The sequence below is a fragment of the Mus pahari genome, chromosome 18 (assembly GCF_900095145.1).
Source record: "Mus pahari chromosome 18, PAHARI_EIJ_v1.1, whole genome shotgun sequence".
NCBI lineage: Eukaryota > Metazoa > Chordata > Mammalia > Rodentia > Muridae > Mus > Mus pahari.
In genome coordinates, this window is record NC_034607.1 from 36,355,209 (window position 1) to 36,378,846 (window position 23,638).

General features: G+C 42.3%; 1 protein-coding gene and 1 pseudogene across 5 annotated transcripts in view; one reads left to right on the forward strand and one right to left on the reverse strand.

Annotated features, from left to right (window-relative positions):
- Window positions 1-4,405, reverse strand: part of LOC110335486 — a 44,633-nt pseudogene extending 40,228 nt beyond the window's left edge.
- Window positions 4,406-7,755: 3,350 nt separating this feature from the next.
- Window positions 7,756-23,638, forward strand: part of Dlgap1 (DLG associated protein 1) — an 809,018-nt gene continuing 793,135 nt past the window's right edge. For all 5 annotated transcript variants that reach the window (XM_029531372.1, XM_029531368.1, XM_029531376.1 and 2 more), the window contains exon 1: window positions 7,756-7,963. The gene's annotated coding sequence lies outside the window, so the exon portion shown is untranslated. The remainder of the gene's footprint in view (window positions 7,964-23,638) is intronic.

The following is a 23,638-nucleotide window of genomic DNA, read 5'->3' on the forward strand; positions in this document are numbered from 1 at the left end:
CCACAAAATCCAAATACTAATGCACATGCCAGCAAGATTCTGCTGAAGGGACCCTGATATAGCAGCCTCTTGTGAGGCTATGCCAGTGCCTGGCAAACATAGAAGTGGATGCTTACAGTCAGCTATTGGATGGAGCACAGGGCCCCCAATAGAGGAGCTAGAGAAAGTACCCAAGGAGCTGAAGGGGGATGCAACCCTGTAGGTAGAACAACAATGTGAACTAACCAGTACCCCCTGAGCTTGTGCTTCTAGATGCATATGTAGCAGAAGATGGCCTAATCGGACATCTTTGGGAAGAGAGGCCCCTTGGTCTTGTAAACTTTATATGACCCAGCACAGGGGAAGGCCAGGACCAAGAAGTGGGAGTGGGTGGGTAGGGGAGCACGGGCGGGGGCAGGGTATGGGGAACTTTCGGGATAGCATTTGAAATGTAAATAAAGATAATATCAATAATAATAATAATAATAAAATAATAATAATAATAAAATAATAATAATAATAATAATAATAATAATAATAATAATAAAAAAGAAGAAGAAGAAACTGATAACAGTTGGTGACTAATCAGACTTGGAGTTAGGGCACCAAAGAGTCTCATCCCACTTCTTATTTCTGGCTTCCGAGTTCTCACATGGCATCCAGGTATGACTGACTAGTAATGAAATAAGCCTTCCCTTCATTGTGAACATCCATGGCGGATCTACGTTTGCAACGGGTAAGACTTCGCTAGCTTGTGTGGAAGATAGCTCGGTTGCTCTGTGCTGTTAAAATGGAAACGACATTTCATTCCGTTCATATTCAGGTACAGAAATGTGGGTTTCTCTGTGTCTTTCTGTGGTTGTGACAGTGACTCCCAAGGTCCTGACTATGACTTTTCCCCTCCTGAGGACTCCTCACGAGGGGCACAACACGACAGTGCCAGTAAGAAAGAAGGAAAATCAGGAGGATATGGTGAGATCATCCAAGTCCCCGACTGGGGAAAATACACTTCAGCTTGTAGGTTTGAGATGGAAATTCTCTACACAGTTCAGTCTAGTGCCAATTCACTATCGTCCTGCCTCAGTTTACCGGGATTTAAGATCACAGGTACATACTGCCATACCCAACAACATAAAATTGTTGAAATATTGAAATTGATAAAAATTTTAAAAACCCGTTACTACTATTTTAAAATGAAGTGTAGAAATCAAGGACATGGAAACTCTTAAAGTTCTATTTCCTGGGGAAAGCATTTCTCTCAGAACAAAGCCACGGACAGATCTTCCAATGGTTATGATGGGGTACATAGATAACAGTGTGGAGCAGAAGCTGACCCATCATTCCAGCATTAACATTTCTATAAATATCTTTATTATCCTCATAAAAATATCAAATAATACCCAAAGCCCAAACACTGACTGAAAAGTACTTGAGACCAACAACAATAATTTATATTTCACTGGATTATCTATTAAAAGGAAAATCTGGACAGGATATCTGCACCTGGTTCTCGGCAAGTTTTGGATCTGTTTTGTTGTTGCTGCTGCTATTTGTTGTGGGAAAGCTTGTTTTCGTTTAAACTTTTAATTGCTTTTAGACATGAGTATACCTTATTTACATCACTTCCACCCCTCCCCCAACTCCTGTCACCCCACCCCTCTCAAATTCTTGACCATTAATTCTATAGCTCAGTAGATTTTTACAGAGCCTACTGAGTGCAGTTAGAGTTGCATTCATGTGTACGCCTGCTCAGGGCTGTGCACTTAAGATTAGGAAACCTACCTAGGGCTGGCTGGCTTGTCCTTGAAGAAAAGTTGACTCTTCCTCCCTTAGTAGCGATTGACCAGCTGCAGCACTTTATTGACCAGTGGGACCCACTTAAGCTTCCCATATTTGATTTTTCCCTGCTCACTGGTGTGGTCTTTTCCAGGCATCCATCTTGTTATGAGTTCAGCCTTGAAGTCCTGTCTGGAAGACATTGTCCTGCAGCACTTTTCTGATCCATTGGCTCTTACAATCTTTCTTCCCTCTTTTCATGAGGTTCCCTTAGCCTTAGACATAGGGGTTGTATGAAAACATCCCAATTAGGGATTATCCTACCATGATCACTACTCTTTTCCTTGCCTTGGATCTCTGCTATAGCCCCCATCTGTGACAAACAGAAGTGTCTTTGATGAGGGGTGAGAGAGATGTACTTATGTGTGAATGTTAGGCTAAACATTTAGAACACAGTTGCGGGCCACATTAATTTAGGGAAGTGTCAGTAGTAGGTAGAGGGCTTACGACCTCTTCAGCCTCAGTTCTTAGCAGCATTTATAATACCAGGCATGAGTTACCCCTGTTGGATTGGCCTTAATTCCAATCAGAAAGCTATTGGTTACCCTCCAAGATAAACATCTCGCTATTACTCCACTGGAGATATCTTGTAGGGTAATCATCTTCATGATTTGAAGGCCTTATAACAAAGTAGGACTGCTGTTAGCATTTTTCCTCTGGCAGCTTGTAGAGCACCTTCTGATAATCTAAGAATTTGCTCCCAGCCCCCTCAGGGAGGAGTCTTCCAAGTCGGTATTATCATCTAGATTTCCCCCCATGTCCTAAGATCAAAGTAGCAGAGTCTTACCTTGGAGTTCTGTGAAGCAGCCAAGGGAAATGTCAGTGGCTTATTGCATTTTGGGAATCCTGTGGATCTCTTGATCAAGCTCTAAAAGAGTTGTCTCTTGCTTGGCACAGAGTTTTTCTTTTTATAGTCTATGGTTCCTGAAGATGAGGAGGGGGGTGGATGCTATCATCACATACTACATAACTCCATTTAACATACATATATGTATATATGTAAATAAATCATATATATAATATATACATATATTATATATGTACTTTAAATAAACTTAAAAACAATTCATAAGTTTTTAAACGTTGTAAGCTTTTCAAACATCTTTAGTGCCGTTTATCTCTCCTTTGATGCTCATTTGTACTCCCCTCCCCTCTCTCTCCCCTTCCCCTTGAGTACCTTCCATTTTCTCCCTTTCCACTTCATAGTATCTGTGTCCTAACATGTCCTCACTATAGTTGCTTCTCCCTCTTCCCTATGACCTTGTTCTTTTTCTTGATTTATGCCATTACTCTGATTGGATTCTCGTTTCCTAAGCATGCTCAGGTTTTAAGACCGCTGGCAGGTTAATACTGTGTCACATGGACTTCTATTAAACTGTATTAAGATGTAGACTGACATCATAAAGTATTCTTAAAGCTGTTACGATCAGTTCAAATTGCAAATATATATTGACTATCTGTGGGAGACAAGTGATAGACCAGTTGTTGTTTATCTAAATAAGGGCAGAGTCTCATAAATATAACATAACATGACCTGGACTTTTTAAATACATGATAGGCATTTGATAGACATGTGTTAGGCATGTGATAGGCATGGGCAGTATTTGTAATACTTGATACAACCCGATAATTTGAGGGAAAGGTTTTCTTGGAGCCTCTCTTGAAATAAGTCTTAGTCAACAAAGAAAAAAAACAGAACAAAGGGAACTTGAGATAATCGTATCATACATGTATGACAAACATCACATTTCATGTTTGACAAGACCACGCCACATCAATAATATAATAGAGAGCAGTCCTATTTGTGAAAGAAAATGCACAAGCCATGGAGGCAAAGTTCAGGTCAGAAAGAAGAAGCCAGCACATGTCAAGGGCATCATGATGATGGTTTACACTTCATATAGATAACTGTGACTACAATTGTATGACCAAAATCTGTTTTAATATACATTTTTAAAGTGATACCATTGTTTTTGAAGAAAAGGCCAAATCTATGTTAAAGAAAATAGATTGGGAAAGACATTGCAGTAACCGAGGTAGGCGGTTATGGAAGCCTAATAGGTGTCTATACTGGAAATGGAAATCAAGATGGATTCAAGAGCTGTTCAAAGGGAGGAAGAGGCCATCCGTGGTTGTGGATGGAGGCTGACTTGTGAGTGTGAAGTCTACTGTACTATGTAGTTCTCTGTTGTATGTCCTGGTGACCTGGTGGATGGTATCGTCATGGGCGAATACAATAAATCTTTTTAATTTTCACTACTGCCTTGATCAAAAGACCTGAAAAACATGCTGAGCAATTGGTTTACCTCCGTGCTGCACCCATTGCCAGGACGAGAAATCAGTTTAAATGAAGGGGAAAGGAGATGATATATTAAGCCCGAGGTATCTGGAAAATCCAGGTGGATTTCCCTACCAGGTTTTGGGATTCACAAATATTAAGCCTAGTGAAGATGTAAAGACTGGAAGGAGATACACAAGAGTTCCCAGTTAAAACAGACACTCACATCTTTCGTGGTTCCTTTTCAGATGGTCCTTTGGGTTTTTCTTTCACGGTGTGGTTATTTACTTGCATTTTCACCTGTTTCGCCATGCCATGGTCAAGGCAGAATGCCACCATTTTTTCTTTAGATGGAAAATGAGAGATTCCCAAGCAGGAAATCTGTCTGCCTGTGGTCTCAAACATCCTGCTCTTAGCATCATGTTTTCTGACTTAGCCAACGCCAAGAAAGCTCCTCCAGAAGTGGATAGACATTTTGGGGGACTTACATGGTTAGAGAGCATTCTCACGCATCCTACTCACAAGAGTGCATCTTCAGGAACTGGAGAGTGCGGCTGGGTGAAGTATATATAAACATATGACAGGTTGACTATTGATGATCACAACAAACTTGGTGGCTAGAAGACATGTCAAGTAATCATCTTACAGCTCTGCCAGTCAGAAGTATCAGGCTAAGTGGGCTAAAATTGAGATCCTAAGATACCACTCTATCTTAGAGGCTGCTGAGGAAAGCTGTTTCTCTATTGGTTTGTAACATGTTTGAAACATGCATTCCTTATGGCTGTCTTCTTTCAAATACAGGGTTCACAGACTGCGGAATCCCACCTCTGCTTTCTGCTTTTCAATTCCCTAACCCTCATCTGATAGAGACCATTGTCCTTATAAAGACTCAAAAAATAAAGACTGATAATCTTTCTGTCTCACGATTTTCAACTCATTATTATCTACAAAGTTTTTTTTTTCTTCCCCCACAGAAGGCAGCATTGACTGGGGACATCTTTTCATGCATTATTCAGTTAACACACTATGACAGAAAGGAGCGCAGCTGATTAGCTCTGGCTTGTGTATGGCTTATATTCTGCTTATACGAATAATTATTCATATGGTAGGTACTAAGTAACATGTCAAAAGTCAAATAAAAAACAAGCACATGGACGACGACAAAGACAAATGCTACCAGCTCTCCTTATAAAATATTGTTTCAAAGCTACTGCAGGGGTGGGTGATAAAAATTATATATTTAAACATGCACATAGCAATTATAATGCAAATTCAATAGCCATTCAATGAACTAGATGTATATCCTTTTAAAAAAAAAAAAGAAAGAAAAATCCAATATGAAGTTCTTCTTCTTTTGGATTCTTTGATCTTATTTTGATGAATTATCTATTTCTAATCCCATGTATGTCTGAAAGACTGGTATAGCCCTGTACCTGGACACAGAAGACCCAGATGTAGTCTTCTCCCTCCTGGTGCAGCCAAGCAGCCAATGCCTCTTTCAAGTCTGGATGTTCAGACACTGGGGCCAATGACAAGTCTTGGTCCAGCGGTGGGAGAATAGAACAAACCATTGATGTTCTCTCTTCGCGAGTCTGTGATAACAATATAAACTCTCTAGCTCTCTTGATTCCTCCCTGTGAGCACTGTGTCAACTCCTGCCTGCTACTGTCACTGGGTTTGAATTATAATTCTCTAATTCTGGAAGATTTTGCTATCTTTCTGATGAACAGTTTTCACTTATCTTAGTCGTATTTGATTTCTATCACACTCAGAAGATCCTCACAAAAGTAGTATTGTATAGAGATTTTTATTCACCCATTCAAATTTTGTTTTCTGAAATCAAATGCTCTAGCATTGAGGTATAGAGAATTTATTGTATGAGAAAAAAACTATTTACAATGAAGACACAAAAGAATTTTGGTTTCTATTAAGTTATAAGTTATTTTTTCTCACTAAAGTTATTTATGCTAATAATTATGAATATTTTCTGTAATAGATGGCATTACTTTTAAAATATCTATGGATTCAACATATTTATAAGCACGTAAAACTTCTGTAGTTGCCCTTTTCTAATTATGAAGTCTTTTCAGAAGCCTTTCCCAGAAGCCAGATAGGAAGGCCAGCATCCCTACATTGTCATCCTTGAATTGGCTGGGAATATTTGTTAGAACGCCAAGAGTTTACCTCTGTTTAGTAGCTTGATTCTCTCTCTTTCTCTCTCTTTAGTGGAAAATCACTTAGTGAAACTGTGGGGATTATTTATCTGAGTCATATTTTTATGGAAACTGCTTTTCACTTCCGTGCATTTTTAGAAGTGTTTTCTTTAAAAGAATATTCTATTAATATTTATAATTAGATAGCACACAAAACAGATGCTAAGTCTTATAACTTTCTGGGTACAATTACATAAAGAAGATTATATACTTTTCATCATAACGTCGTCCCTGGGAGCTGAAGAACAAAGGACTTTCTCTGTGAACATGCCATTTCTTTTGGGGAGTGGAAATGAACAGGAAGATAGCGATTAGCCACAATTAACCAGTTTAGCATGCTAATGTTGATCCTGAGTGTCGTACTTAATGCCTACTGTAGTATTGAGACGAGCACCGCATTGTGCAAGTTCGTAATTGAATGACTTGTTGGTCTTCGTTCTATTTATTTTTTAAATTCTCAGCTAACCTGTCTAGTACCCTGGTCCTTCCGTGATGTGATGTTGGTGGGTCCTTCCTTCCTTCCCTCCCTCCCTCCTTCCTTCCTTTCTTCTGAGCTTAGCTGTATAGTGTTCAATATTCACAAACCTGAATATTGCTAAAGCCAGAGAACAGAAGGAATAGAATTCATATTCCTTTTCTTTCATTAAAATAGTGAATGAATGAAAAACACATTGCTTAATCAAATCCATGTAACCTGTCCAAGAGCTGTAAAGATGAGGAAAACTGAGTAGCCAAAGAAGAGCGGGTTTGAGTGTTGGTGTCAGGTTTGAAGCCTTCTGTGATGTGTGAGTCCATGTGTCTCTTCTTAAGTGGTTACTTCAAGGGCTACTTCTTCTACTGTGGGCTCCGAGGACGGAGAAGAGGAGAGCTTTCCAACAATCATTTGCCTTCAGACAGGGTCTGCGGGTGGTCCCGGTGCCGAGGTCTGCTTTCTCTACTTAGAATTGCAGAGTAAGGAAGCAATGCTGGGCAGTCAGGAGCGGAAGTTTACTTCCCCCCAAGATGCAGCGCAAGGGTACGCATAGGTCACGCCCACTAGCGGGTGGCCGCTCCTGGCTCCGGGCTGAGATGCTGGCGTCCGCTCCGGGGAAGGCACGGACGTACTTGCGGACGGAGGCTGAGCGGGCGCGGGCGCACCCTCCCGGAGCCACCAGCGCCTCCCCGCGGCCCGGGACGCCCGTGCCTTGGCCAGGACCAAGGCCAGCGGCCACTTCGTAGCTGCCGGAGCGGGTGGGAGCGCCTGGCTTCTGGCCGCGGCCGCCGCCCGCCCGCCGGCTCCCGTGGTTGGGCGGAGGAAGCGCGGGACTCCTCCTCCCCGCCGTATTAACATGCACCCAGGGGCGGGTGACCAGCCCAGCCTCGCCGCCCCTGCCCGCCGCGTCCGGGCGCTCAGCCTCCGCGCCAGAGGCGAGCGCTGCGCTTCGGGCGCCGCAAGCCCGAGGACGCGGCCTCGCAGCCACCTTCGGCCGGCGGGGAGCGGCAGGACCGGCGGCGCGAGCGGCTGCCGCCACCTCGGCGCCTGCTTGGGCTCCTTCCCTTCATCTCGCTGACAGGCGTCCCGTACTGCGGGTTCACCGCTCTGGTCCTCGTTCCGAGGCTCGTGGGACGAACTGACAGACGGACGGACACACCAGCGACGGACGGACTGCGGGCAGCGGTAAGGCAATGCCGGGCTGCGCGGCGGGGCTGGGGCGTGCGCAGCGGCGGCGGCGGCGGCAGCGGTGGCGCGCTGGGTGGCTGCTGCTCACCTCCTGCTGTGAGGTCGCGGCAGCCCTCGCATCCTAAGGACTGCGGGCCGCCTCTGCTGGCCATTGGCCGGCACTCTCAATTTCATGACTTCTGCCCCGGGAGCACGTCTGGTCCCCGTGGTGACCCCGGGATTCCCGGGACCAGCATACCCTTCCCCGGGCAAAGGAGCTTCGCAGCTCCCTAGGGTGTTCGAGAAGGGACAGATTTTTAACTGAGACAGGGTCCCTGGAGGGGGCGGGGGAGGGGACAAGAACGCGGGTCCTATGTCTTCATCAGCTTCAGCCAAATTCATACCAGATTCAGCACCTGGCAGGCATTGGCAGCTGCTCACTGCAGGGGACTTCGCCAGGGGCTTCTGAGTCCTTTGCAAAGCAAGTTGTTGCACTCTTTTTGTGTGACATTTTTGGCACTGTTTGTGAAGAGCGACCCCTTCCCTGTGTGTGTAAGAAGGAAAAAAAAAAAAAAAAGACACAAAGACAGTGGCACAGAGAAACACAGAGGAGAGAAAGGGTCGTGGGGGGTGGGGTCTCCGGAGAGTCTCTGAGGCCAACTGCCCGCGAATCGCGTGGCGTGGCGGGCGGTGAGAGTCTGTATTTGGAGGACCAGATAAGTGACTGGCCCTGGAGCTGGGACCAATGGGAACCTCTCCCTGCTCCAGCCTGGGCCAGATAACAAATTGCACTTTCATGGAGGGGTGGCCGCAGCTGTGAGGAGGACATTAAGGGCTATGAAGACCCTGCATTCAGGACCCGCGGAGAGCGAGCGGTTCTGGTCTTCACGTTGTTCCTGAGGCCATGGGAAGGACCCCGTGTGCCCGCTGGCCCAGGATGCCTGCTCACCCGTTGCCTGGCCTGGAGCGCTGCGGAATTTTCTAAGAAGGGGAGAGCATGTGGACCGGGAGGGGTTGCAGGTGGCATACTTATGAGGACCAGATCACTGTCGGGTGAGAGGTTATGTTGCTAATGGACCTTCTCTCCCCACTCCCCACACAACTCTTCATAGAGAAACTGGTTCTGAGCCCCCAGAGGCTGCCAATCACGCCTCCTGGCCTATCAAATGAAGTTCCAACAGATTTAAGATGGATAATAAAAGTCACAATTAAGAGACAGCTCTCTAGCATTTGTGGTCTTCATGAATGACTTCCTAGAAGAAGATGATGGGCCATTCAAATAGGAATAACTAATGCTTAAAGCTTAGAAGTCAGAAAAGGAATTTAAGGCCAAAACCAAACATCTGGCACTCCCACCCCATCCATTTTTGTTTTGTTTCTGTTTGTTTTAGATCAGAAAGGAGGTGCTGTAAAGAACAGCTTTTGGACAGTTATTTATATCACAATTTCAGCCTCAGGAAGCAACTTGCTATTGGCTCTGATCGTTGCGTGTAGATAACAATAGTGTCTATGCCAATGTAGATGGAAATGACAGGCAGGCAAGGAATGATAAAACTGTTCTAGTTTATACAATACCAGAGGAAAGTGGTCTTCGTGTAACGCTGTTTAAAAAGGAATTCCAATACATTCAAAACATGTTCAGAATTTAAGTTCTTAAAATTTTAAAGCTATGTTTGGGCCCAGAAAATTCAAACATTGGAAGGAAATGAGGTTGAATAGAAATCTGGTGTCCATAGCTTGCTTCTTCATTATTTTTTGGATTTGACGGTTCAGCTTAAAGTTTACACAAACCACTACCTTAAGTATTAATTCCAAGTTCTAGGTCTGAAAATCTGTGAAAAAATCTTTGAAGCTAAGTGACTTGCCTCAGAGAAAATGTAAGTAACTTGGCAGGAGAAAAACACTTGCAAATGCAGGCTAAGCTTTAAAAATCACCTTTGCATTTCTCTGTCTGTGATTCTAAGATTTGCTGTTAAATAAAATATAGGCAACATGGGGAGGGAGTGAGAGAGGGACATGGCCAAAATATAGTGTATATTTGTATGAACTGTCAAAAACATAAAATACAGGCAACATAAATCTTGGCAAAATGAACAAACATTTTGAAAGATCACTAAGTACTTTACTAACAAGACTGACAAGACTGACAAGACTTTTTCAATTATAATCAAGCCCTTGTGCTTGGAGGGAAGGACAAGGGCATGGGCACTCCCTGCGAGGACTTTGATAGCTGAGCTCCTCTCGTTTCTCCCTCCAAGATTCATCTCATTCTAGAAGCACCAACTAAAAAACATTATGAATCACGCCAGCAATCATTCAAAGCAAGTGGAAAGAGAACCTCACAATATTATGCAGAGAAATACCACAAACCCACTCGCTTTGCTTTCTAAATTCTGGTGATCTATGTTTCTCACTGAATCCAGATTTAGGAACAGAAACAGTGAGGCTTGGATCTGTTAAGTGCATACCTTTGTTCCAGATAGCCATCAAGACTGATACATCAAAACGAATGCCACACAGACAGGATTGTCTGATAAATAACTTAGGGACAGTACAGTAGTAGTATGACCACAGCTTGATAAAGGTATGCAGCACATTTTTTTTTTTTTAAAAAATAAGAAACTCTTATGTACTCCGGGTTTGCTCTTTTCCTTTCTTTGTATGTATGCCTCATTTCCTTGATACTTTGTAATTGAGAAAGAAAGCAATATGCTGCTCTTTGTTTCTATTACCAACTCAAACTCACATTGTGTTACCTTAGTGACTGCTCTCCTCAACTGTGTTAACCTGTCTCAGAAGGCAGAGAATTAGTTTTCAATCAAGAGGCTTCCCACTGGAAGACTTCATGAAGATTCCACTTTCTTTATAAATTGTACATGTCCTGAGTTTTAAAGGGAAACCAACTGGTCAATGAAAGAGAGAAAAGAAATAAAAGAGTTCACAACTACACCGTTAAAACCAGAAGGTTAATCAGGATCTTTAAAACCTCCATAGTGACCTCCCATAATTATAATTTATTCCTATTGTATGTTGGTCTGTTGTTAATTTAAACCTATTAGGTTAAGAGCACACACAGCTATTGCAAGGGCTGTAGTAGGTTCCTAGCACCTACATTGGGCAGCTTGTAACTCCAAACCTGTGGACTCTAATGCCCTCTTCTGGACTCTCAGGTGCACACACACACACACACAGATATGTCCACAATGATAAATGTAAATCTTTAAAAATTTAGGTGGATATTTTATCAGGAAGGTCTTTTGCTAGCATTCCAGAAATTTTTGGTGCTGCTGAGAACATTTGGGGTTAAAGTACCCCAGGTCTTGGGTTGCTTATTCACAGGATCCTAAGGGTTCTCAGTTCTGTTTTCCAAGAAAAGATTCATTATAGTGCTCCTCAAAACATCCTTCATGATTTTAAGTCGCAGGAGGCTTTATAGCCTGATTCCTTTTCATTTCTGGTGAAGGTTATTTCCCCTAGATTTTTTTGTCTCTGTCAGGAGTTTTCAAAGATTTGTTGCCAGGAAGACCTGAAACATTCCCTAGAAAAGAAGATTTGCAAGTTGCCTTCCAATGTCCTCAGTTTCACCAACCACAGAGGACAGTGGCAGATTGCCAGATAACAGAACCTTGTCTCCAATCCATATCCATTTCTTATAGTTTATATTTACGGCTTCCTTCTCTGTAACCCTGAGTGCACAAACTTACACAGCAAATGGGATGGAGAAGAAGAGGAGGAGGAAAAAGAGGAGGAGGTGGAAGGGGAAGAAGAGGAGGAGGAGGATGAAGAGGAGGAGGAACAGAAGCAGCAGCAGCAACAACAACAAAGTGGATGTGTATATCAGGCAGTTTGAATGGTGAATGGCTATCCTTCAAGGCCCACTGCTCCTTGCTTTGGTTTTGAAGTTGGTTTTGCACAGAGGTGCTGACCCATCATTCCCTGCATTTCACCTAATAAGTGATAGGGGTGGGGCTTTATAGTTTCATCCTCAGATGACTTCTGATTTCCCTGATTGATATTTACTATTTTCTCCCCATTGTAGAAGTTAATAACTACGGGGGAAACAAGTGATTGGGAAAATTAGGAAAAGTAGTTCCAAGACCCCCCCCCCCCTTGATACTTGGTTACCATATAAGGCAGGGTGGGTGGGGTGTGTCTACATATTTTAGTATTTTCCATTCCGTTGCAAACTAGACAACAATGCCCTGAATACATAAAGAAAAATGTAAACTCACTTCCCCGCCTCTTCCTAGAATTTGCCAGAAAGGAAACCATTTATTTGCCTATTCACTTATACCTTGCATCTGTTGTCACTGACAATTTGTCTGTCTTCTCTCAGTGTTTCCTGTCAGATTAGTAAGCAACTGTACAAAGCCAAGCTAGGAAGTGTGTCATTTGGAGCTGCTCAACCTTGCCAGGTCTCCTTAATATTCAACAGCGCGAGGAGCTTGTGGAAGCCATGGCTAAGCAATTAGAAAGGGGGGGGGGGATTGTGCTGTGACTTGCTTATCTCCCTGGCCCTGAATCTGAATCTCAGCACCAAGATTGTTCAGAGACATTTAAAGGGCTCCCTCAGGCGGCTTGTGAGGAGGTCTCTCTGGGCACATCTCCAGCTCTGCCGCCTTACTCTGTGGCATGGTTTTTCTTTTTAGCTAATTTGAAAACATCTTACTGGAGTAACTTCCCTGTTTGTTCTGCCACTGGCAAGTGCTTTTGAGTATGTGATAGTCAGATTGGCACTAACCACTACTCTAACCTCATGATTACTGCCCATTCCCTGGGTACTCTTTCTGTCTCGGTTTCAATTTCAGTCAAGAGTCAGTGTGAAGTCTATTTCTGGACTAGAAATTTTCCCTGCTAGATATCACCCAGATTTCTTTATAAAAGCACAGGCTGCCTTTTGCGCGGGAGGGAAATGGCATTTTGATCTTGTCTCAGACTCTGCAAACAGCTCCTCTTTGATGGGATTCATCACACCATGTTCTAGGAAGACAGCAGGACTCACTCATCTCCTTCATTGCTATTCTTCATACCTGAAGCCAGAATGCAGGGCAACCTTCTCACTGTTCCAGGAAACTCACTGCTTTCGTCTTTAACTGTGGAGGGCATCTGGGAATCAACAAGCCCTACCTCATTTGGAAGTCTACTGTGTGAGCTCTTTCACCTGGGCAATTCAGAGGAGGTTCACTTGATTCTGTAGCTCCGATGAACTATGATGAAAAGTCTTTTCCCTCTCTCCCTGAAACACAGTTTCTTAAATCGTTTCTTCTTTCTTACACCTCAACTGAAGAGTCATTTAATTAGTGAAGCTCTCCAGCTGGATGCTGTGTGACGGTTGTTTAGTTTCTTCACTATCCATTTAAAGTTAATAAGGACTTGTCATCTGGTGATGGTATGGTTGGATGACCACCTTCCCCACAGAACTGTGCTTCCTGTGACCTCAAGAGCTAAGTAGAGCGTGCTCATCAATACCACCCATGCCTAGTGCAGTGCAGGGCACCTGGTAAATGGTCAGTATATACCAGCTGTGTGAACGGTTGAAAAATTAAATAAGTGAGTGAGTTCGAGCCCTGTTCCAGCTGCGTAGAGACCATAACTTCCAAGGCAGTGTTTTGTTGTTTTTGCATGGCTCACTTTGCAGGATCAGATTCCACATTGTTTAGTCCTAGGCTTACTTGAATAATACCTTCGAGAGACAAATGATCCCAGCGTGGTCAATATGTCATACCAATGGCTATATTTTCCAGCGAGGGGCCTGCAGTCTTTTTATGGAGGTAAGATTATAGGTAAAATAATAATTAATAAGGGTTCTCTTTCTTCCTCCTTATGCACAGCAAAGTTATCAATGGCTTACCCAATTTCTTTTTGCCTCACCTTTCAGATCCCCTTTCCTGTCACCCACAGTGGGGAGGCTGGCACATGCGCACCTCATTTTAATCTGTAATTTTCTGTTTCTGAAGTCCAGAAGCTCACAGGGTAACAGAGACAGCGTCTGTAAGGTTGCATATGGAAGGGAACAAAAGTACCTTGGGGACTTAGTCTTCTGTGAAGATGACACAAACTAGAGATACCCCCTTGATAACATACTAAGTTTTAGGTTAACCTGGGCTATAGAGTGAGACCCCATACAAAACAAACAAAAAGATGTAGGGACTATTAGCGACAATGCCTTGGGTTGTAGAGTAAAACCAAATGCCCCAACATAAAGGATTAACAGCCATATTTACTTTATTATTTCTACTACCTATGTATATGTGGGGCTTATCAAAGAATCAAAACATTATGGGGATGCTTCCTAAAGAAGAATGTCTTAAACTGGAGCCTCATGGATTGATAGGAATTAAGTTAAAGGAAATAATGACTTGCAGGCTCAGTAAGATGTCTACGGAGATGTAGCAGTATATGCTCCTGGTCTGGGGGGAAATAAATGGTCCTTGACCCTTGTACTGATGAATTTGATTTTGGATGATGGCGATACTCCTGATAGAGACCTATCATAGAGGACTTAATGATTGTGCAGGATTGTTTAGACTTGCTAGGAGTCGCTCAGGGATTCTAAATAGACAGTTATTGGAAGAGGCGCTCACTTGAAAGTAGATGGGACATCTCCCACAACTAGACCAGCATCTTAGGGAACTTTCTGAAAGATGGGTGTAGGGAGATAAAGATGAGCAAAATGTAATTTTTTTCTAGTAAGTTTTGACTATTTTATATCTCAGTTATGGTATTTTTCAATACCATATTACTAAAATTTTAGTGAAATATTTTGATGCCATCCAAAAACTTAACATTGCAGCAGATATCTTATGCCTACCACCCAGATTTGCACAGGATCGTGTGTGCTGTTGACATTTTCCAAACATCTCATCCCTCTGGGTGTACTCTGTATGTCATACTGTGTCCTTATTGGTCCCTTGTGTCTTGCATTTGCTGTGTTCAAATATGTGTACAACACCACAGCCTGGATTTCAGGCTGTGTAAAATAGTGCCAGCCTTCATATGCTTTAGCTCTTTTTAATTATTCAGGAATGTGCCATGTAGAGGTTCAGTGTGTTGGATTATTACTGCTCCATAGTATTCTATTTTATGGCTACATCATGATTAACATGGTAGTCTTCCCTTGACTGGTGTTTAAGCTACTTCCAAATAAGGATGCTGTTTGAATTCAGAAGCTCTTCCTTATGCTAACAAAGGAGAGCTCCTTGGGGCATTGCTTGAGAGCGTAATTGCAAGAGGAAGCATTTTACCTGCACACTTGGCAGATTATGCCTGATTACCAAAATTGGTAGCATCTATTTATAGCCAACCAACAATCTATAAGAGTCTTTTTGTTCCATATTCTTGCCAACACTTGGTGAGGCATTTTGTACTTTGCTAATCTTGTGAATGAGAGATGGTGTCTTGTTGTAGCATTATTTCCCCCCCCCCCAGGAAAATACTGCTAAGGACATTGGCCGGTTTTTCCTTCTTATTGGCACTTGGATTTCTGGGGGTTGTTTTTTCACATATAATGTCTACTCTCTTACTGTTCTTCCTGGAAACTCGTTGGTTTAGATATTCTGAATACCAGTTGTTTCTTTCTCAGTAATATAAATTTCAATGGTCTTCACTCAGTGGCTTGCCTTTATTGTGATGGTGTCTTGTGGTAAAATGTTTAAGTTTTGCAAGATTCAGGCCTGATCATTCCTTGTTATAGGTAGCTTAGGAAACCTTTTCTGAGTCTGAAGGAATAAAGAAGTTATCCTCTCATTACTCATAAACTACTCAAGCTCTACTCTTACATTGAGTTATTTAAGACATTAACATTTGCGGTTACTTTTTAACACTTTTAATTACATCCCAAATTTGAGAAGGATTCATACTTGTCTTGCTCTTAATTTATTCCTCATTAAGTTAGAGAGAGATGGGTGGAGTTTTATGGATTCTGCTGTTGACAAACATCAAGTCTTCATTTTATGTCTGGAATGGACAGAAGCTTCTAAACAGGATTTCTTGGTCTCAATGTTTCTTTGCTCCTTTTTTTTCTTTCCCTCCCTCCTTCCCTCCCTTCTTCCCTCCCTCCCTCTTTCTCTCTCATTTCCTCTCTCCCTCGTTTTTTCCTTCCTTCCTTTCCCCCAAACCTGTGATACAGGGTTTTCACAATGTAGCCCAGACTGGCCTCACCCTCCCAATCCGCTGCCTCTGCCTCACAGATACCGGAATCACAGGCTTACTTCAGAATGCCTTGCAAGATTTCTTTTTCTGAAGTCTTCATGAGACTTGAGACTTCCAAACACATTCATTCTTGCTCCTCACTCATCTACCCAAGACCTAAGCATGTGCTGTCCCTAGTGTGATGTCAGAGCTATCACTGGGACATGAGAAGGGCATACCTGACCAACTTTGTTACTTAGCACCACTTTTTTCTTTCTTTCTTTCTTTCTTTCTTTCTTTCTTTCTTTCTTTCTTTCTTTTTTTTTTTTTTTTTTTTTTTTTTGGTTTTTCAAGACAGGGTTTCTCTGTATAGCCCTGACTGTCCTGGAACTCACTTTGTAGATCAGGCTGTTCTCGAACTCAGAAATCCACCTGCCTCTGCCTCCTGAGTGCTGGGATTAAAGGCGTGTGCCACCACGCCTGGCTATAGCACCACTTCTTAATTAGTCCTTTGCTGTTGGCCATTCTGGCCTTCCTTATTTATTTCTCTACTCTTCATTTATATTCTTCCTATTTGACAAATTATGGCAGATGATTCTCTCAGACCATGCCAAGGGGAGTTAGGATTCATATATTCTCTCTCTCTTCATATATTCTCTCTCTCTTCATATATTCTCTCTCTCTTCATATATTCTCTCTCTCTTCATATATTCTCTCTCTTCATATATTCTCTCTCTCTTCATATATTCTCTCTCTTCATATATTCTCTCTCTCTTCATATATTCTCTCTCTCTTCATATATTCCCTCTCTCTCTCTCTCTCTCTCTCTCTCTCTCTCTCTCTCTCTCTCTTTCTTTCTCTCTCTCTCTCTCTTTCTCTCTCTTCTGTGTGAATTACATGCCATGAGCAAACTTTTTTAAACCTGATTGTTTTAGAGCCCAGACAAATATTATCTCTCATATGAAACATTTATGGCCTTTTTTTTTTTAAAGCTGGAACTCTCTTCTTAATTCCATTTGTATTAAATTGGATCATTTATGTTATGACATACATGTGAATACCACTAGATATTAAGTCCCCTCAGTGATGAATTAATTTATGTATTTTTGAATCTCTGGCCTAAGCCCAGTATCTAACAGTAGTTTTAGTGGGTGACAGCTGGTTTCTTGACGATTGGTAGTTATTGGAGATGACATGGGCTAAAGGGAAACTTGGACTTTTAGGTTATTGGGATAGGACCATTACTGGAACATACTCAAATTTGAAATTCTGAGTGTGTTTGGAGCTATCATTTGGTTGTGATACTTAGAAAGGCTGAATAGTTCCTATAAATAAGAAAAAAAATTAGACCTGAGTTTCTGAAATGATAAAGTTTGAGATGTTAATTAGAGGTGGGTCAGCAGATTCTTGGAAATGGCCACTGTTTATGTATTTCCCTGTGGAAAATGCCATGTGTCTTCACGAGTGTGATTCACCGTGCCAGTCCCTTTAACTAACTACATGACTTTCTGCAAACTAATTTCATTGAGTCTGGGTTCCTCATCTGAAAAAAAAAAAAAAATGAGGATCATTAAACTTAGATTTCAATGTATTTGAAAGGATTAAATGAGCCAACCTGTAGAGAGTATGTGGTTCAAAGCTGGACCCATGGTGACCAGTTAAAACATGTGCCAAATAGTGGCTTTTATCTACAGGAACTAACTTGCCAGCCATCTATTTTACATCAAAGCGATACTGAATAAAGAGCTTAAGGTGACTTGTCTAGTTGTGGAACTCCTTTCTTTTCCTACTAAAATCTCACCCCAGATCGGATAATTTCATGTTCTCTTATCACCCAGTCACAGCGACAAGGCCTTGTTGAGCAATTAATAGGAGTTAGTGTCTGTTGAGCACCGTGGTCTTTGTACTTCGTGAGGATATAGCTTTCCTGTGTCAGTTGCACAGGATGTAAGTTCTGAATCCACAGGGCAGCACCCAGAGCCCCACAGGCGTCAAGTCCTATGGGATGCTGTGTCATCTGACAGGAGGACATGCCAATGGAAATTGGATGGAACTTTCTCCCTTAGGAAGACTTAACTTTGTTAGAAAATGTTCTCACAGAACAGTTTGCTGTACCTGGAGCAACACCCAAAGCGTAAATTTTAATTACTTTGGATAGAAGTTGTGGAATCTTCTTCTTTTTAAGGTGGAATGAGATATGAGCCATGGAGAAAGCTGGCAAGAAGGCAACACTGTGTCTTGATTTCAATGGAGCAAATTATTCCTGTTGACACATAATTCCTAGATCATAGAGGGTCCTGCACTCGGATGGCTTTTGCTTGCTCATCCAGACAGGACTATTTACTACCCCCAAATCCCCCATGGTCCCATGCTCAGGCAGCTCAGTTTCTCTGACATCCTACTCTGTGGAGTCTTGCTCAGCCATGTTCATGAATGCACCAGTAAGGAAATGGAAACAACATAAATATCCTTTAATCAATGAATGATAATGAAAATTATAAAATTATACAATTATATATAATATTAAAGAATAGTATTCAATGGTAAAGAAAAATGAAATCATGCTATTTGCAGGTGAATGGATGGAACTGGAAAAGATCCCACTGAATGAGTTGACCTAGGCTCAGAAAAATAAAGAATGTTGTCTCTCATCTGAGGCACCTAGCTCCAAGTCATCACACATGAGTGCCTTGGAGAAATAGAAAACCTATTGTAAAATTTCCATGGAACCACAAAAGCGAAGTAGATTTAGATTGAGTAGTTCATCCCCTATGAGACCATGCTTCCTGAAGGAGGTAGCTTCTAAGTGTTCCCAGACTCTTTTTGACCCATCTTCTATAAACCACACAAAACACACTAATAAAAGTCATAGGTTTATGAAAAAAATGTCCATTCTAAACTGTGACGGCTGTCACTTGTCATAATGTCTGCTGTGGAGTGGGATTGGTCTAGCTCTGCCAGTGAGGTCACCGTGTGACACTCTGGTATCAGCTCTCATTGTCCAGATATAATACCAGAACTGAGTGAAAGTCATGTGCATTGATCTTGCTTCAGTTATCTCTGTCTCCACAGCCAAGATGTCTATAAGGTTATTCATGAGTAAGTTCCCAGTAGAGGGATGGATAGTAACGTTTTCCTAATCTTTCTTTACCAATTATTTCATGCTCTGAAGGTGCCCACTGTAAAATGGTCTGTTACTGATTCATTCCTCCATCCCTATATTTTTTTCATTCAACTGACAATAATTATTCAACAAATATTTTTGACATTCACTGGTCTGAATTCTTTTAATTTAGCCTTGAATAATAGTAAAATAATAACAAAAGATGTAAATCTGGCCCCTGTGGAGCTGTGGTCTTATACAGGTGGGGAAGAAATGCAGTGTATATATCTTTGTATTTTTATTTTGTTTTAGATACATGCTCTTCTTATGTAGCCACATCTTTACTTTAACCAACTTTCCCCGAGTTAGGCTCCTCAAGGTCGAGATTATAGGTGTGGGTAACCACAACATATTTTGTAGTTACATACTTCTTATATCTATGGAGAAGTAATAGTGAAATTATCAGGGATTAGATTACTTACCATGAATGAAAAAAAAAAAAGAAGTCTCATTTCTTCTTTACATTAGGTGTGTCTGAGACTTGGACTTGAGAAGCTTCTACTGGAAGTGGGAGGGTGGTACTGTTTTCATTAGTGGTACTGTTTTGTTCCTTTCTCTTTTCACAGTAACAGACTTGCCCAGAGATAGTGTTCACTGTTCTAACTATTTAGTTCTGTTTTCTCCTACTGTTCTGCTGTTCTTGCTCTGTTGTTTTGTTTGTAAGTTCTGGGATTGACTCTAGGTTTTTGCACATGCTAGGCACATTCCTCCCACTGAGCTGCGCGTCCTCAACCCGTTGGCAATCTCTCTTCGAAGCTTTGCTTGGACATTAGGTCACTAGGAAACCCAGATAGGCCTGGAACTCATACCTTTGCATCTGCCACCGGGGTTTATGGATCACAAGAATTCACCACAAGATTCATGTGACTTTGGTTTTCGATATCCCAGTTCATCATTAACTGTAGCAACAGAGACATTCCCTGCAAAACTGCAGATGTTTCATTGGATCTGTACTATATACTAAGCCCATTATATCAGTAACTATTTTATATTCACACTAGCCTTATATAGCAAGTGATATAGTTTACTAACTAGCTTCTTGGATTTCAGAACTATCACCAATGGAGTTGATAATCGACTGGGGTCTGTACTAGGATCCATGTTTCCCTGGCGCCTAACCCGTGGTCCCATTTTGAGTGACATAAATGAAATAGAGAGCGGAGTGGAGAAGTGGGAACCTAAAAGGCTATCATATTGCGAAATTGATAGCTATCAGAAATGTGTTACTAGCTGCCTGAAAGATATATACTCTTCTGGTTTTAAGTGATTTCACTTTGAAGCTTGCATGGCCAAGAAGGTGGTTATTTGAACATTTTATAAAGTGGTACTTTATTTTTCTTCCTTAGTTCCCTCCAGCTGTTGCCGTGCCTGTGTGTAGGACACAGCAGAAATGAAATTAGTTCTACGAAGATGCTGTTGTGAGTCACTTTTCTGTCTCGTTGATCAAATAACTAACAGGAAGCAACATTGCTGAAGAGAGAATCCTTTGGGCTCCTGGTTGAGAGGGTGCCATCTGCCAAGGCAGAGGGGATACATTAGAGTCTGTGGTCGTGGTAGCGGTAGCACGCAGGTGAGATCCCTCTCATCTGAGAATCCCAGGAAGCAGAGAGCCAGGTGGGTCTCCCGGTGTTCCTTTTCATTCAGTCCCCATAGTGGATATCCTGGAGTCACTCATACTCAGGGTGGGCCTTCCTTACTCCATGAAACTTCTCTGGAAATGTCCTCATGGTTGTACTCCAAGGGTGGGTGGCGGGGGGGGGGGTATGTGTCCAGTCTGGTTAACAGTGAAGATAAACTAGCACCAATGCCCAAATCCCAAGCATCTAGTTTGAAAGTGAAGAAACCTACTCTAATACCAGTTTAAACATTTTTTTTTGTTTGTTTTGTTTAGTCTTGGGTTTGGTGTAGTCCCTGCTTTAGTGGCTTGTCTTGGGTCATGGGCTATTTTGATGAAATCAAGAACAAAGCAGGTTGCCTCTGGCTTGTCTTCTCCTCTCTGTGTATGTATCTTTCCATTTGTTAGAGAGATCCTGCGTGGCCGAGATGAATCTCTTTGGAAACTTCTAGGGGTGTAACCATCTGCTAGGTTTTGGAGAAAACGAGTGTCTTCTTTTCAGGGAAGGATCTGTCAGCTGTAAAATAAGCTCCAGCTCCCTGCTTCCCATTGGGCAATCTGTTTGAGAATAAATAAGTAGAGACCTAAAAGACAAAAGGACATAAGCGGAGATTTAGCCTGCAATAAAGATGAAGAAATAAAGCTTAGAGAGCACAATTAACTGGCCTGACACAGCCTTTACAAGGATCAGATAAGGACTTGCCTAGCAAGGGAGAGAGAGCAAAGGGTGTCCTGTTGCCCTCCTAACAGATTCCTGAACACTGCCTGCCGCTTATCTCTAGGCTCCTTTGCCAGTCAGCCTGGTGGAATTAAAACATCAATCTCTTTAAATAGACATTGGCAAATCAGTATTTGCTATGCAACTCAAGAGCAAGGTTATGCAAGTTGTCCGTAAAATACTAAAGTGGCATTGTGGTTTATTTCCCACATTAATTTCTTAGAAGAAAAATGAATATGGAATCATCCCCACACACATAAACATTGGCACAAGATGCTTAGCTCCTGAAATTAACAAAAGCTGCAACAAAGATGGATTCACAAAAGGATGGAGGAAGAACAAGGGATCTTTACCATGTCCTTGCTGTTCCTGTAGCATCACAGATGAAAAATCAGTTTTATTTTGTTTTAATGTTTACTTATTTTATATTATTTTATTTATTTGCATCACAAATGCTGTCCCCTGCAGGTCCCCCTTGCAAAATTCTTCTCCCAGTCTCCCCTCCCCTTTGCCTCTGAGAGGGTGACCTTTCTGGGCATCCCCCCACCCCCGCTTCCGGGGTATCAGGTCTCTACAGGGCAAGGCACATCCTCTCCCACTAAGGTCAAACAAGGCAATCCTCGGCTACATATGTGAGAGGGTGAGAGAAGAAGTTGCTTGGCCCAGCTTGTGTATGCTCATTGGTTGCTGGCTCAGTCTCTGGGAGCTCCCAGGAGTCCTGGTTAATTGATACCATTTGTCTTCCTGTGGGGTCGCCCTCCCCCAATTCATTCTATCCTTCCCCTAACTCTTTCATAGGGGGTCCTTGACCTCCATCTAATACTTAGCGGTAGGTATCTGTATCTGCCTCAGTCAGCTGTTGGCTAGAGCCTCTCAGAATAGCCATGCTAGGCTCCTGCCTACAAGTACAACATAGCATCTGTAATAGTGTCAGTAATGGGTTTGGTGCTTTCCCATGGGATGGATCACATGTTGGGCCAGTCACTGGATGGTCTTTCCTCCAGTCTTTGCTCCATTTTTTTTTTGTCCCTGCAATTAGACAGGAACAATTTGGGGTTGAAAGTTTTGTAGATGAGTTGGTAACCCCATCCACCCACTGGAGGTCTTGTCTGGCTACTGGAGGTGGTCTCTTCAGGTTCCATCTCCCCACGGTTAGACATTTCATCTAAAGTCACCCACCTTGAGTCCTGGGAGCCTTTCACATCCCAGGACTTGAGAACTTTCTAGAGGTTCCCCCTGAACCCCATCCCCAGAAGTTGCATAATTCCGATCATTCTCTTGCCTCTCTGGGTCTCTCTCTTGTCCCCTCATACCTGATCCTGCCCCCCTTTCTGTCTTTCTCCTACCCAGGTCCCTCTGTTCCTCTACCTCCCATGACTATTTTAGTCCTCCTGAGTGGGATTGAAGCATCCTCACTTGGGCCTTCCTTTGTGTTTTTGTTGTTGTTGTTGTTGTTGTTTTGTTTTTGTTTTTGTATTTTTTTGTTGTTTGTTTTTTTGAGACAAGGTTTCTCTCTATAGACCTGGCTGTCCTGGAACTTACTCTGTAGACCAGGCTGGCCTCGAACTCAGAAATCTGCCTGCCTCTACCTCCCAAGTGCTGGGATTAAAGGCATGTGCCACCACTACCTGGCCTTCGTTTGTGTTTAACTTCTTTGGGTCTGTGGGGTACACCATGGGTATTCTGTACTTTTTGGCTAATATCCACTTATCATTGAGTACATACCACTCATGTCCTTGATATTTTCTAGTTCCATCCATTTGCCTGAAAAATTCATGATGTCCTTGTTTTTAATGGCCAAGTAGTATTCCATTGTGTAAATGAACCACAGTCCTGACACAGAATAAAATTTGTACCTTTAAAGCACTGCTAGAAGCATGGATCTTCCCAAAACCTTTTAAGTCTACTATCTTCAAGCTCATGTGTTCCAACATTGTGTTGCTAACAACAGTATTCTGAGTCTTATAGTATGCTTTCTTCCTTAGGATCTCATTTCAACATGTAACAACTCAAAGGCACAATAACATGACTTCAAAGTTTCTATAAAACCTGTGACATCACTGTTGT